Source organism: Octopus sinensis, linkage group LG26 (genome assembly GCF_006345805.1).
Source record: "Octopus sinensis linkage group LG26, ASM634580v1, whole genome shotgun sequence".
NCBI classification, from domain to species: Eukaryota; Metazoa; Mollusca; class Cephalopoda; order Octopoda; family Octopodidae; genus Octopus; species Octopus sinensis.
Window position 1 is genome coordinate 4881972 of NC_043022.1, and position 16981 is coordinate 4898952.

The 16981-nt window shown below is 40.1% G+C and overlaps 1 long non-coding RNA gene across 1 annotated transcript in view; it reads right to left on the reverse strand.

The window, feature by feature from the left end:
* Positions 1-1946: 1946 nt before the first annotated feature.
* The window catches only part of LOC118767984, a 23600-nt gene continuing 8565 nt past the window's right edge, over positions 1947-16981 (reverse strand). The window contains exon 3 of the long non-coding RNA XR_005003905.1: positions 1947-2073. This is a non-coding gene — a long non-coding RNA (uncharacterized LOC118767984). The remainder of the gene's footprint in view (positions 2074-16981) is intronic.

Here is a 16981-nt window from a genome sequence, read left to right on the forward strand (position 1 = left end):
ATGTGCCTTCCAACCCTTCGACTGTCTCCAGGTGACTAAATCATACTCGGTCTTCAATGCCTTACTCAAGCAAAAGGTGGCAGAAATCGTCACTGCCGGATGTATAAAGTGGGCGAATATACTCGTATATGTCAAAAAAGAGTTTATAATAGACAAAGGAACTCGTTTGCTGTCGATTTTGGCGAGTCTATCTTTTGACGAGTTAACTCGCCAGAGATAGAAAAAAACGATTTCGGTCAAAACGCATATATTCGTCTCTGCCAGGTAAGGGGTTAAGAAGGCTTTTTCTATGGGATGCTTACCTCCCCTGTCAATGTATATAAATTGTGCACTATATGCAGTCTTAAGCGTTTTAACAACATTTCCAAGTGAACTTTTGTTTTCAGCAGCTGCACTATTGTGGCTGGTATGCAGCTCGCAAGGTCATAGATCCTTAGGAAATGAGTGAGGGAGGAGCAGTTTAAACTAGGAAAATTTATGGCTGATTTAGCGAAATGCTAATGTGTATACAGGAAATTAACATAAGCAGCTAGGCACAATATAAAACCACAAAGGAAAAATTTAATCATCACTAATTTTTAGTATACACATTATATTTCACTAAGCTAACCATAAATTTATATGGGAAATATATATACTGATGAATGGATTTAGCTAAACCATCCAAGCAATGGAGTAGGCACTACTGATGAGTGTGCAACTAACTAGATGCAATCTAGTCCAGCGCTTCTAGCTTTGCTCATGGGGTGGTTATCTCTCCGGTCAGTGTATATAAATTGTGTGTTTCATAGTTTTAAGGGTTTTAACTCTTATTTCTAGCAATAGAGGTGCTATTCAGCACCCTCAGTCACAATTGGTGACGATTAAATTTTGTCCTTTATGCTTTTATATTGCACCTCAATGCTTATGTTAATTTTTAGCATACACATTAGCATTTTTAGGCACTGCTGATGAGTCTGCAACTAACAGGCAAAGCTAGTCTAGTCCAGTGATCCTAGCTTTGCTCATGGGGTGGTTATCTCTCCTGTCAGTGTATATTAATTGTGTGCTACATGCAGTCATAAGGGTTTTAACTCTCATTTCTTACATGATTCAGCATCCTCAGTCACAATTAGTGATGATTAAATTTTTCCTTTATGGTTTTATATTGCACCTTACTGCTTATGTCAGTTGCTAGTATTCCCTACCACATGGTTCCAGGTTCAGTCCCACTGTGTGATACCTTGGCCAAGTGTCTTCTACTATTAGCCTCAGTCCCTGACCAAAGCCTTGTGAGTGGATTTAGGAGACTGAAACTGGAAGAAGCCTGTCATATATATATATATATATATATATACATACATATATTTGTGTGTGTCTTTGTCCTCCCCATCACTGCATGGCAACTGGCATTGTCGTGTTTGTGTGCCTGTAACTTAGCAGTTTGGTAAAAGAGAAGAATAAAAGAATGAAAGAAAATACACACACACACATATATATATATAGAGAGAACAGTTGCCATATTCCCTTCTATATCAACTAACTTGATGAGCGTAGAGTTATATAATTGGGTTACTACCTAACACTCCATTGCATTCTTTACATGAAACCGATTGGTAAGACCAGCTGTGATGGATACTTAATACTATAAAATCCATATAATATGTATATACCATGAAGTATATTTGCCAACTAAATGTGATGGTCCCATAGAGGACGATGCTACTGTTGTTTTTAACGCCAGGAGGACATCTCCAGCTGGCTAATGACACACTGTCTGTGTCTGATTAGTATTTGCAAAGGGAAATCATTGTTCCCATCTCTAGCCTTGCTTGGTACACACAGACCCAGGTTTCTGGGTAGTAACCCATCATTACTAGCTGGTGATTATCACACACTGAGGATGGGTTACTACCCAGAGACCTGGGTCTGTGTGTACCAAGTAAGGCTAAAAATGGGAATGACAATTTCACTTCGCAAATACTAATCAGACACAGACAGTGTGTCATTAGCCAGCTGGAGATGTCCTCCTAGGGCTAAAAATATCAGTAGCATCGTCCTCTATGGGACCATCACATTTAGTTGGCAAATATACTTCATGATTCCCTACTACTACTGTTTGCTCCTTGCTCAGAGATTTAATATTGAATATATACATACACACATATATATATATACCTACACATACACACACACACACACATATATATATACTTACTCACACGCACACATGCATTTAGAGTGAGAGAGAGAGACAGTGAGAGGTGGGGGGTATAATAGAAAGGGACATATACACAGTTACACAGACCAAGAGACAGAAAGTCTGAGTGATGGATAGAGAGAGAGAGAGAGGAGCAGAGTGATGCAGAGCTGGAGGCCCGAGCAAGCATTTATAGTGAAATCCAATGGTGACCTCTACCTCCTCGTCTTGTGTGACGTTGGTGTCAACTTCAAGGGAAATGGAGAGAAGAGGTGAAGGCTGAGGATTGGGGGGGTGGGGCAGGTGGCTGGAGGGATTACTACCTTAATTCTTGTGGTTGGAGGATGAAAAATTTGGTGGAGATGATGGTGGTGGTGGTGGTTGTGGTGGTGGCAGTGATGGTGGTAATGGTGGTGGTCATGGTGGTGATAATGGTACTGGTGGTAGTGGCAGTGGTAATGGTTACAGTGATGGTGGTGTTGTTGTTGGTGGTGGAGGTTGTGGTGTTGGTAGTGGTAATGGTGGCAGTGGTGTTGTTGTTGGTGGTGGTGGTTGTGTGTATGTGAGAGTAGGAGGAGCAGGGAAAGATTGGGTGAAAGGGAGGGCAACAGAAAGACGGGGGTGGGGGTTAAAAAGAGAGAGAAAAGGAAAGAGAAAGAGAGGGTGGACAAATGGCGGTGCCCCAGCATGGCCACAGCTCATAAGCTGAAACTGGAAAAATCAAATCAAATCAAATCAAAATCAAATCAAAATCAAAGGAAGGAATAAGAGAAGACAAAGTTGTGAGAGAGAGAGAAAGAGAAGGTGAGAAGGAAAGAGGGGGAAAGAGGGAGGGAAGAGTAAGAAGTGATCTTCTGCCGCTTCTAATGACCAGCTTTGGTAAACTCTGTTCCCTATTAATTGTTAAGCTTTATTGCAGGGCAATGGCATTTCGCCACCAAGTAATTTTCTGGACCAGGTTTTGTCTCAAAGACTGAAAATGAGATGTTTTAGAGTGACAGAAGAGGATGATGAAGATGATGATGATGATAATGATGATGAAGATGAGGGTGGGAGGTGGTGGTGAAGGTGGAGGGTGAGGGTGGTGATGATGAGAGATTGCTCTGTCATTATATTAAGCATGGTTTCATCACTGCCACTACTGCCACCACCATCATCCTCATCACCACCACCGTCATTGTCACCACCACCACCATCACTACCACCTCCACTAGTATCATCACTGTTATTATTATTGCCACCACCACCACTACCATCGCCACCACCACTAACACCACCATCATCACCATCACCACCACCACCAACGCCACCACCACTAACACCACTGTCATCACCATCACCACCACCACCACTACCATTGCCATCACCACTAACACCACCGTCATCACCATCGCCACCACCACTAAAACCACTGTCATCACAATCACCACCACCACCACCACCATCGCCACCACCACCACCAGTCATCACCATCACCACCACCACTAACACTACCGTCATCACCACCAACACCACCACCATCGCTAACACCACCATCGTCATCACCATCACCACCACCACCATCATGATAGAAAATGGAAAAGTAGCAGCATGTGGCACTGGTTTCTGTGGGCATCAGTCTGGGTTTATTCCAAGAATTTCATCAATTCACACAATCTACAGACACCCTCTCCCTCTCTCTCTCTCTCTCTCTGTTACTTTCTTTCTCCTTTCTCTTTTGCAACAAACCAAAGAGCTGTGGAGAAACTAAACCCAATGGAATGGTATCATGGAATATTCCAGTAACCAATGCAATGCCTCGCTTTCTTTCTTCTCTTCCCTTTGACTCGTAACCTTGGCTTCGAATTGGTCGCTTTGAAAATCTTTTCTTTTTGTTTGTGTCCTTGGTAGAATCCCTGCCATTCCAAACATGGCAGTGCCCAGGAGAGACACAGTTTCCATTATTGTTATGTGAAGTGTGGTTTCATCAATGTCATCGTCCTCCTCATCATTATCGTCATCATCATCATAATCACTGTCATCATTGTCATCACCACCACTACCATCGCCGTCGTCAATATAATCACCATTGTTATCCTCCTCCGCCATCATCACCATCATCATTGCCACCACCATCCTTCTCCTCCTCCTGCTCCTCTTCCTCTACTACCACCAGCACCATTACCACTGTCATCGGCACCTCATTTCCACCACCACCACCACCACCACCACCACCACAATTATCATCATTATCATTCTTGTTGTTCTTACTGTGATCATAGTAGGTTGTCATCACCATCATCATCATCCTTATCATCATCCCTGTCAAGCTGGCCAATCACAAGGTCATATTGTACCCTTAAGCGAGACACTTCGTTTCCTGATGCTCCAATGCGTTCAAATGAAAATATGTTTAAGCAGCAGCGACAGCAGCAGCAGTAGTGATAGCAGTGGTGATAGCAGGAGGAGATTGACTTTGCAATTAACGGCTAACGATCCTTCATGAGAATTGTGTCATTCAACACATCAGACAATAAACAAAACAAAAAAAATAAAGAAGAGAAGCCCTCCTGATTAAATGAGCAAGCAGGGGTTGCTGGGAAGTTGCTGGCTTTGGGCAAAAGAAAATACAGAATGAGGATCAGTTAATTAGAATTTTGTTCAACACATTCCCCTCTCAGATTCACACACTTATTGCAGTGGTCCTTCAGTTTTTCTCAGTCCTGTAAAAATTCTCGGAAGTTTGGATCTCCAGCTAGGCCGTTTGTGACACCCTTAATGCTAGGAACTATTCAGCACCCCTCGTATATTTGTATGTATACATACATTTGGAATAAAACCATGTTGTCTTCGAAACATATGTCGAGAGTAAAGGAATTTTGTTAACATTTTTGTTCAACTCCATTTATTTATTTATTTACTTATAACACACAAATTTCTGCACATGAACCCGGACTTTCTACCATTGGATAGGTTGCTTCAACCGTGTTTCTGACATGAATTTGCTACCCTGGTATCGGTTCATCAAATTTTCCATGTTAACAGTAAACAAAGGATAATTCATTCACCTTTCGATATATATATATATATATATTATATATATATATATATACATAGGGCAATGTTTTGTGTTCACCTAATCTCAGCCAATATTAATTTGTTGACAAAAGTTTTCCCAGTGCCCCCAGGAGCGTCCAGGAAAAAAATCCCCCCAGCTTTGGCCCGGATTGAATTAACAACAGAGTTGTAAGCGAACTTCTGTTCTGGAAGGAGCTTTGGCTCATTGTCGGCTATGTACTCGGCAAGCTCGGCAACATTACAACATGTCTCACGCAGCAAATGTGAAGACAGAGTGTTTGTGCCTACACATGCCAAGTCACCACACAGTGGGACTGAACCCAGTACCATGTGTTTGCAATGTAGTTTGTTACCACACAGCCACACCTGCCCCTATGTATGTGTGTGTGTGTGTGTGTGTGTGCGTATGTGTGTATGGGTAGATATATTATGCATGTATATATGTGTATATATATATGCGTACATATTACATGTACATCTATATATATACATCTACACATAAAATACAAAATACAAAGTTATATCTTGATATCGCTAGTGATAACAATACTCAAAATCTATAACAGACTGGAATTGTAGGCCCGTCTCTTACAATTTCGATCAATTGGATCTTGTCCTCCCTCTTGTATAGAAGTGTACGGCTGCAGCGAAATTCATTTTTGGACTTTCTTCTATCGAAGGCATTTTAACAAAAATGCTTCCGTAAAGACGGTGAAAATATTGTCAATTTCCCCAAACAGGGACACAATTCAATTTTTAAACAATAACCAAAGCCCCTTCTCCGAAAGAGGGAGGGTTACGGTTTACAATTATTTAACAAATGCAACACAACAACGTTTCCCTGACGAGGAACCAACAAACGTGATTACAATAGTCAAACAGTAATAATAATAACAACGAACCTTTTTAATTTATCCTCATTTATGTGAAACTACTTATTCAAGTTCAAGTCATTGATGCAATTTTATACGAATTGCTAATACACACACACACACACACATAATAAGGGTGAAAAATTGAATATTAATTTGATTAATATGAATTGAAAACCAGTGGTGTAGCATATAAGACCATAGCGGATCTTCTTCTAGCAAAAAGGATGACCAGTATTAATGGCTCATCCCTGTTATATAAATACTTTCACTTTAATAGTTTCACACTTGCAAAGAGAAAGTAGGAGAAAGTGTGGTGGTAATAGCATGAGTAAACCACTTGAAATGAGAGAGGCAAATCATAAAATATTGAGTTTTCTCGAATTTTTGCTTAATTGGGGGTCAAATTGAAGAAACTTTACATGCCATGACCCAATCGAATCTACTTGGAAAAATCATAGGTAAATTCCAATTGAAGAAATTCTATATTGTAGAATTGTATTAAAAAGAAACATGGGAACAGGCAGAGAAAATCTGCCTTTTATCATACGATATATATATATATATATATATATATATACAGTGTGGCCCAAAAGTCGGTTTACAGTTATCACATAGGCACTTTAAATTTCTTTTTAAGCAATTCATTACATTTAAATTTCCATCTTTCAATTAACTAAATTAGCATAGAATAATGGTTTCCTACTTTTTTATAATTAAGATCTAAACTGTTAGTATATAAATGAGAAAGAGATAATTGAATGACTGAAAACCTACTTTTGGGCACCCTGTGTACATATATATATATATTGTGTTTGTGTATGTGTGTTCATCCGTGTTTGTTCCCCACAGCTGCTTGAAAACCAGTGTTGGTGTGTTTACATCCCTGTGACTTAGCAGTTCAGCAAAATAGACTGATATAATCCGTACTAGGCTTTACAAAAAATAAGTCCTGGGGTTGATTCATTCAACTAAAAATTCTTCAAGGCAGTGCCCCAGCATGGCTACAGTCTTATAATTGAAACAAGTAAAAGATATATATATATATATACATATATCCCTGGCCTGGTGGTACGTAAAAAGCACTATCCGACTCGGGGCCGTGGCACGTAAAATACTCCAATGCGACCGTACGACAGGCACCCATGCCAACCCCCTTTGCTTGTGAAGACATGTTGGGGCAAGCGAAATCGAAATCGAATTGAACCAGCCAGGATCCCTGTCTGGTGGTACGTAAAAAGCACTATCCGACTCGTGGCCGTGGCACGTAAAATACTCCAATGCGACCGTACGACAGGCACCTTGCCAACCCCCTTTGCTTGTGAAGACATGTTGGGGCAAGCGAAATCGAAATCGAATGAACCAGCCAGGATCCTGGTCTGGTGGTACGTAAAAAGCACTATCCGACTCGTGGCCGATGCCAGCACCGCCTCGACTGGCTTCCGTGCCGGTGGCACATAAAATACACCTCTGACCGTGGCCGTTGCCAGCCCCGCCTGGACCTGTGCAGGTGGCACGTAAAAAGCACCCACTACACTCACGGAGTGGTTGGCGTTAGGAAGGGCATCCAGCTGTAGAAACATTGCCAAATTAGACTGGAGCCTGGTGCAGCCTTCTGGCTTCCCAGAACCCCGGTCGAACCGTCCAACCCATGCTAGCATGGAGAACGGACGTTAAACGACGATGATGATGATGATATACACACACACATATATCTATATATATATATATATATAAAGCTGAAGTTGTCTGTGTATGGCAGGTTTGGTAGCCTTCTACTAACACTGTCTTCTCCGAGACCCTGCAATGCAAGTTGACCAAAATTGAGAGTATGATAGAAGAAGGCTTGCTCTTCCTTTCATAGAAGAAAAAATTCAAATTGGACCTTGTTAAGACTTAAAATTATTTACATCAAAAAGGTGCTTTTTTTCTATGAAAATCCCTATTTTTTACGATTTTTTGACTGCAGTGTATTTCAACCAGAAAAATGTTCACTTAAAGTGAATAACAAACTACATAATGCAAATTTTTTACTTTTCAAAAATTCCAGTTCTAAAGGGTCAGAGCAACGCCGGGCGATGCTGCAAGTAAATGTATAAATGTATGTGTGTGTACATGTATATTTATATATATATATGTATATATATATGTATATGCATGTATGTATATATAGATAAAGTACTGGTGGCCTTCTTTAAACTGATATTATTGTCTATAAGGGCAATGAGAGAGAAGGAAAAGAGAAACAGGAAAAACGAAAAGAAAAAAAGAAAAAAAATCAATAAATTTTTGTTTTTTGATTTTTGGTTCCATAAAGGAAAAGAAAATCATTTCAGGGAAAAAATGCGACATAAGGGGGAGATGGAAGTAGCGGGGGTGGCATACCACGAGGGACTAGAAAATATCAAAATAAATGAATTCAATAAATTTAATATGAAAATAAGCTGAAAGGTGACAAGTAAACAATGAAAAACAACATGGTCCCACGATGACGACAACGACCACTACCACCACCACCACCACCAACAACAACAACAACACAAACTAAACAGAAGGTTGGAAATTCTTAAGGAGAGTTTTTCTTAGAAAAGAAAAATATAAATACATATATGTGTATTACATATATATATGTGTGTATACATATACATATTTATTTATATATATATAAATGTACATACATACATATATGTATATATAATATATCACCGTGATCGACCAGGCTATCAGATATTGCTACACATCGCTGGTCACAATGCGCTTCATATCATTTTTGCCTTCAAATGACACCACCCCACAGGCCAACAGAAGAAAGAGTGAGAGAAAGTTGTGGCGAAAGAGTACAGCAGGGATCGCCACCACCCCCTGCTGGAACTTCATGGACCTATAGGTGTTTACGCTCAATAAACACTCACAATGCCCGGTCTGGGAATCAAACCGCGATCCTACAACCACGAGTCTGCTGCCTTAACTTTGCACTTTTAATCTGTGTGTTTGTCACTTGCTGAGACACACCTGCTGTCCTGGAGTGAGTGAAAGATAATAGATGTTACAGCATGACTGAACGTTTGGGGCAGGGAAGTAACGAAATATCTTCACGTAATACAACACAGACATTTAAATGGATAAAGTTTTTCTAAGGATGTGGGCAGCACTTGTCAGCACAATCTTTTGGATTTCTCTGAGACATGCGTCTCCTGGGATGTTATCTAGATGTTTCCAACATCCCTTTTTACCATAGCTAGGGCGCCTACAATAACAGGAACAGTTCTCGCTTTAAGATGCCACATCTTTTGTATTTCAGTTTCCAGGTCCTTATATTTACTTAGTTTGTCAAATTCTTTGACAGATATATTTTTAGCAGTGGGGACACTTACATCTGACATCATCATCATTATTAAGGCGGGGAGCTGGCAGTAATTGTTAGATCACTGGGAAAAATGCTTCCTCGCATTCTATCCATCTTCGCGTTGTGAGTTCAAATTCTGCCGAGGTTGACTTTGTCTCTTCACCTTATTTCACAATAATAATATTGCCCAAAGTTTGTGCCTTGGAGAAGAAGTTGCCAGTTGCAGAAGCAGGGACTGGTTATGAATAGACCATGGTTGAATGGTGCCAGGGAGGGTTGGATTTAGCTGCCGTCTCTAGTAGAGGCTTCCTTATTAGTACATTGTTTGGACTGAAGGTGCATGGTTCAGTGGTTAGAGGTGTTCGGCTCAAGATTGTAAGGTTGTAGATTCAATTCCCAGTCACACACTGTGCCCTTGAGCAAAACCCTTTATTGCTTGTTACTCCAGTCCACTCATCTTATAAGAATCAAGGGGCCTGCCTCGTTACAGTCTGTGTTACCCTGAATCTCCCTGAGAACTACATTAAGGGTACACATGTCTGTGGAGTGCTCAGCCACTTGCATATTAATTTCATGAGCAGGCTGTTCTGTTGATTGGATCAACTGGGACCCTTGACATCGGAATCGATGGAGGGCCATTTAAATACATTTTAAGGTGTCCTTATGTTGATGGGTACCCTATTTCAGTCCAGTGCTGCTTCTGTTCCAACAGATTTTGCTAAGAGAAATCCAGATCATTTGGCCACGTATTCTTCAGGTTGCTTCCCCTTTTTTGCACCGTTTCTTCAGGTGTTTGCCACCATACACCTCCACCATCAACTGTCTCCTCTTTCACACAAACTGGTAAGTAAGTTACTGGGTTCTTCTGTCTTGCGAGTGGTTGGTAACGCCTTCAGGAACATTCCGTCACTCTCTCTCTCTCTCTCTCTCTCTCTCCTCTCTCCCTCTGTTGCTTTTTATTTCTGTCAGTAAGTCTGTCTGTCTGTCTGTTCCTCTTCTCTCTCTCTCTCTCTCTCTCTTCCATTCTTTCATTCAATTCTTTGGTTGTCATCAAGTAGTCAAGAAACGTCTCTTCATGTTTATCTGAAGAAACACACACACAAACACACTCTAATACACACACAGACACACACACATGCACATACTCTAATACACATACAGAGACACACACACACACATGCACATACTCTAATACACACACACAGAGACACACACACATACTCTAATACACACACAGAGACACACATACAATGAGAAAGCATTGCAGTTCCATGTCTAAAAGGGAAGAAGAGGAAACCATTCCCGAAGAACCATTCCTGAAACATTTGCTCAGAGTCAATAGAAATACTTCTTCCATGCAATCACCATTTGTCTTTTACTCCATGGTTGACGTAGCACATTCTTAACTTTTGATTTCTTCCTTCCTTCCTCTCTCTATCTTATTATTATTACTATTATTATTATTATTATTATTATACTACCATTACCATTGTCACCATTCTCCTCCTCCTCACCCTCCTACTTTCATCTCTTTCTTTCTTACTTTCCTCTCTTTCTTCTTTTCCTCCTCCTCCTCCTCCGCCTCTTTTTTTTCTGTCTCCTCCCCCTCTTTCGTCTTCTTTTTTTTTCATCATTATTATTATTATTACCATTTATTTATTCCTTTATTACCTATTTATCTATCTATTTATTCTTTGGCTTCTTCGTGAACCCACACTGAGAACGGTATCAAGACAGTTTACCATTCCACGGGGCGACGACACCCACCCTCGCTCCTCCCACTCTGTTTCTCCCGCCGCTCCCCACTCCATGTCTTCCATCTGTGATGGAATCACAAGAAGTTGTCATCTATTCAATGTTTGATAACAAAAGCCAGCTTCTCTCCCACCCCCGCCCCCTCTTCTCCCACCCCCCCAGGCGTCTTCAATTGACATTTAATTTTCAACCGTAAACTATAAATAGTATGTGTTAATATTTCCTTTTCTTACAACTAATTATATACATATATATACACACACACACATGTATGTATATCTATATGTACATATATATATTTACATACATATGTACATGTATTCATGTGTGCATATATGTATACATACATGCATATATATATATATATATATATCTATATATCTTATATATATATATATATATATATATATATATATATATATATGTATGTATATATATCTATATATCTATCTGTATATATATATATATATATATATATAATATATAAATATAGATATGTATGTATATATCTATATATCTATATCTGTATATATATATATATAGATATGTATGTATATATCTATATCTGTATATATATATATAGATATGTATGTATATATATCTATATATCTATATCTGTATATATATATATATAGATATGTATGTATATATCTATATCTGTATATATATATATAGATATGTATGTATATATATCTATATATCTATATCTGTATATATATATATATATCTATATATATATATTATACATGCATCCATACATATACACACACACGCATGCGTATATATATATACACACGTATGTAAGTATGTATGTATGTATGTATGCTTACACATACATATATACGTATGTACATGTTCATATATACATGCATGTGTGTGTCTATGCATATATGCACACACACACATGCACAACACACACACACACACATCTATGTATAAGGTGTTCTGTATTTGCCCGAGGCAAGACACCATTTCATTTCATTCCCTTTATTTACTTTCTGCTTATTTCATTTCTTCATTTAACCCCCAATGTGAAAATATCTGTGTCTTATGTACACCACACCTTATCTACATACATAGGAAATAACAACACACTATATATATATAGGCTTGTGTGTGTGTGTGTGAATTCATAATCATGCAAGTATGAACGTGAATGTATATATGTATACACATATGTGTATCTATCTGTCTATCTATTTGTATATCAATCTATCTATCTATCTGTCTATCTATCTATCAGTCTGTCTTCCTACTTATCCATCTGTCTGTCTATATATATATACATATGTATATATATATATGTGTGTATGTGTGTCTATATATATATACATATGTGTATATACATATATATATATATATATATATATATATATATGTGTGTGTGTGTGTATATATATATATATATACATATATATATTATACATATATGTGTGTGTGTGTATATATATATACATATATATATATGTGTATATATATATATATTTATATATATATATATATGTATATATATACACATACACACACACATACACACATATACACACACACTGTATTTATATTCACAGGCACTCACATTATGTGTGTGTGTATGTATGCACAAATTTCCCATATTTTCTATTTATTTATGCGTTTACTTATTGAATGGCATAACGGGCAAGCTATTTGAAAAATATGAATTATCCACATGAATTGTAATTATTTTTATCTAGCGTACAAGAGAGAAGCCTGCACTGGTATGGCCATGTAATGCGTACGAATAAAGACTGCTGCATGAAGATGTGCTGATCTCTAATTGTTGAAGGAACACATGGAAGGCGTTGAGCCAGGAGGAGGTGGAGGCACAGCAGTGAGAAAGATCTACGGATGTTGGGACTCACAGAAGGATCACAAGGGACTGAGGCTCCTGGCAGTTTGCTGTGCTGCCCTTGCATACAGGCTCGTCCCTTGCAACCCCCTCCAGCTGAGCATCCCTAATTTTCTGGGCCTGTAAGCGCTGGTGCCACATAATAAGCACACATACCGGTGCTGCATAAAGGCATCCAGTACACACTGTAAAGGGGTTGGCATTGGAAAAGGCATCCAACTGTAGAAAGAGACAGGAAGCCTGAACAGCCCTTCAGCTGGTTAGGCCCTCTCAAACTGTCCATGGAAAAATGGATGTTAAATGATGATGATGAGGAGGATATATGTATGTGTGCGTGTGTGTATATATATGTATAGGAAGGGCATCCAGCTGTAGAGACATTGCCAGATAAGACTGCAGCCTGGTGCAGCCTTCTGGCTTCCCAGATCCACGGTCGAACCGTCCAACCCATGCTAGCATGGAGAACGGACGTTAAACGATGATGATGATGTATATATAATAAATGCCATTATCATCATCATCATTATCCCGAATAGGATATAAAGCAGATCTCAGGGGTGGAACAGGATAATAGGATACAAAGCATATCAGTCAGCAAGGTGAAAACAAAGAGGCATTTGAAAATATGACCAAAATATGATTGAAGATTGACAGAAGATGCTACTAAAGATATAAGACATTACTAAAGACATGATTGAGGATGTGATTGAGGATATGACCAAAGATACGATTGAAGATATGATTGAAGATATGTCCAAAGATACGATTGAAGATATGATTGTGGATATGATTGAAGATATGATTGAAGATATGACCAAAGATACGATTGAAGATATGTCCAAAGATATGCCCAAAGTTACGATTGAAGATATGATTGTGGATATGACGAAAGATATCGCCAAAGATATGATTGAAGATATATACTGTATGAAGACAGAACCATTTAAATATTTCTCCACAATTCCCCTCTTCCATTGGTTATGGGAATCTTTTAGCTCAATCTGATGTAACTTCTATATGATTGCTTGACCTATTCAAAATAACAGCCAAATCTCCCTCATATCACACTCTACCATCTTACAAAAAAAATGTAAATGTAATAACATATTGGATAATGTAGTCCGAGGTATACAATGCCTTTGAAAAACTAAATAGAAAAAAAGAATGTAAAGGGCACGGAAAGTCTTTCATCATGTGTGTCTTTTCCTAATCAGGGTTGACTTGGGGCGAAACAACAACAACAAAAATGCCGCCAACGACAACAGCAACAACTGAAGAACAAGATTGGAAGCAGTGATGGGGATGGCTTAAGAAAGCAAGTCTGAAGACAGAACCATCTCGAAAGTTAATTATGGTGTCACCGAGAAGAACTGGCGGTTGGACCAAAGTTTAATAAAGGTGAGAATCGGTAAACACCTACAAAAGGCAGTGAATGATACAATTAACAGTTTCTTGTTAATGAGTTAAGGAAAATAGCCCAAAGAGACAAATGAAAACGGATGCCCGAGGAAAAGGAATTAATTGGGGAAATGCTAATGAAGAAATATAATCTGGAAGTTTGTGTAGAGAAGACATTGTGTGGACATTAATGAGAAGTATTAACGAGGAATTGTTGAAAATTTGTGAAATACAGAGCTACATGTTAGATCAAACAGGGGCCAGATATATATATGTACACACACACATGTATTCACGTATAAATATATGTATATAAATATATATATATATATATATATATATAATGGCTTGATGAATGGTTAGTGAGAGCTGTGCAAGCCATGTGAAGCTATATCCCCTTCTATTTCGTCAAGGGCTTCGAGTAACATGTCTCTAAGTCTCTGTCCATTTGCAGGATCTTTAAGTCTCCAGATCTTTCTTCTCCTTGCTGGTCGTCTTCTGGGCATCCATTTAGCCCTTACCCAGAAGTCCCTAACTACCAGTCTATGTTATGGGAGTACATTCTTCACCTGGGAAGGTTTTGGTATTTATAAGCAGCCGTCTTTCCCTTTTTCTGGTGAGGATATAATCAATCTGTCTAGTGTATCTGCCGGAGCGGTAGGTGACTAGGTGGCTGGCAGGTTTTCTGAAGTTAGTATTGCAAATCATAAGATCATTTGCATCACAGAACTCCAGCAGCCTGGTTCCCTCCTCATTGCAAGAGCCAAAACCGTAGCGTCCATCTATGCCATGGAAACCCCCGACATGTTGTCCAACATGTCCATTGAAGTCACCAGCCACAAAGTCACCAGACAGTATTCTGCAAGAGGGTGTCATAGAATCGGTCTTTCTGTCCATCGGGTAGCCCTGGCTGAGGGGCATAGGCCGAGATAATGGTTGCTAACCCATGGTGGAGCACTAATCTAATCTTAAGTATTCTGTCGCATACTCTGACTACCTCAATTACCTTATCTACCCATTTCTCCGCAAGAAGTATACCCACACCCCCAACCCTGTCAGTGTTCCCTGCCCAGAATAAATGTATGTGTACACACGTGGGTGTGCAGGCGCACATGTGTAGGTATGATCAAGCTCTTACACGAATACTAAGAACATTTTACCCCCTTACTTTACTTAGCGGTCATTCAAATAGCTCTTTTGTCTAAATAGTGGTCAATAACACAGTAATTTCCCTTTGTATACTGGTCATATGTGTATCTGTCTGACTGTCTGTCTGTGTGAAACCCTAAAACTTGAGAACTACACAACCAATTTCATTCAAATTTTACACATGCCTTACTTAGGGTCCGGGGAGTGTCATGGGCAAAAACAATGTTTTACTTCTTGCCTAGGGCGAGCCCACAGCAATATCACATCTTCTCTACTATTTCAGTCTTACATGTTAAAAGTGAAACAAAAGCATCTCCCTATTGTATGTATATGGATGGCCTGGCCTTGGCTGGCTGGCTGGCCCGGTTTTGGATACCTGGCTGGTCCGACCTTGGCATGCTGGCTGGAAACTTGCTAAGGCTGGCTGGCTGGCTGGCTGGCCTGGTTTTGGATACCTGGATGGTCCGGCCTTGGCTTGTTGGCTGGAAACTGGCCTAGGCTGGCTGCCTGGCTGGTTCTTGGCTGGCCCGGCCTTCACTTGCTGGCAGGCCTGGCCATGGCTGGCTGGCTGGCCCAGTTTTGGATACCTGGCTGGTCTGGCCTTGGCTTGCTCGCTGGAAACTTGCTAAGGCTGATGGCTGACCCGGTTTTGGATACCTGGCGGTCCTGGGCTTGGCTTGCTGGTTGGCTGGTTTTTGGCTGCCTGGCTGGCCGGTTCTTGGCTGCCTGGCTGACCAAGCCTTGGCTTGCTGTCTGGCCCAGTTTGGATATCTGCCTGACCTGGCCTTGGCTTGGTGGCTGGAAAGTGGCCTAGGCGGGCTGGCTGTCCCAGTTTTGGATACCTGGCTGGTCCTGGACTCGGCTTGCTGGCTGGAAACTTGCCTAGGCTGGCTGGTTGGCCAAGTTTTGGATACCTGGCTGGTCCCTGGCTTGATTTGCTGGCTGGAAACTGGCCTAGGCTGGCTGGCTGGCCGGTTCTTGGCTGGCTGGCTGGCTGGCTGGCTGGCTGGCTGGTCCGGTTTTGGATACCTGGCTGGCCAGGCCTTGGCTTGCTGGCTGGCCCGGCCTTGGTTGGCTGGCCTGGTTTGGATAGCTGGCTGGTCAATCCATTTGACTAAAATTCTTCAATGCAGTGCCCCAGCATGACCAGTCAAATAACTGGAACAAGTAAAAATATAAATCATGCATAACCACATTTCCTTGAGGTTTCAATGATGTGATTGTTTATTTTTAGAATGGCATTGTAGGGTAGGTGTGAGAGGCTGGATCTGGGCAATGTGAACATAAATTAAGAAGAATATTTGGGCAGGATATGGCTAATTTAACCCTTTAAGCATTCAGATTAATCTGTCAAATGT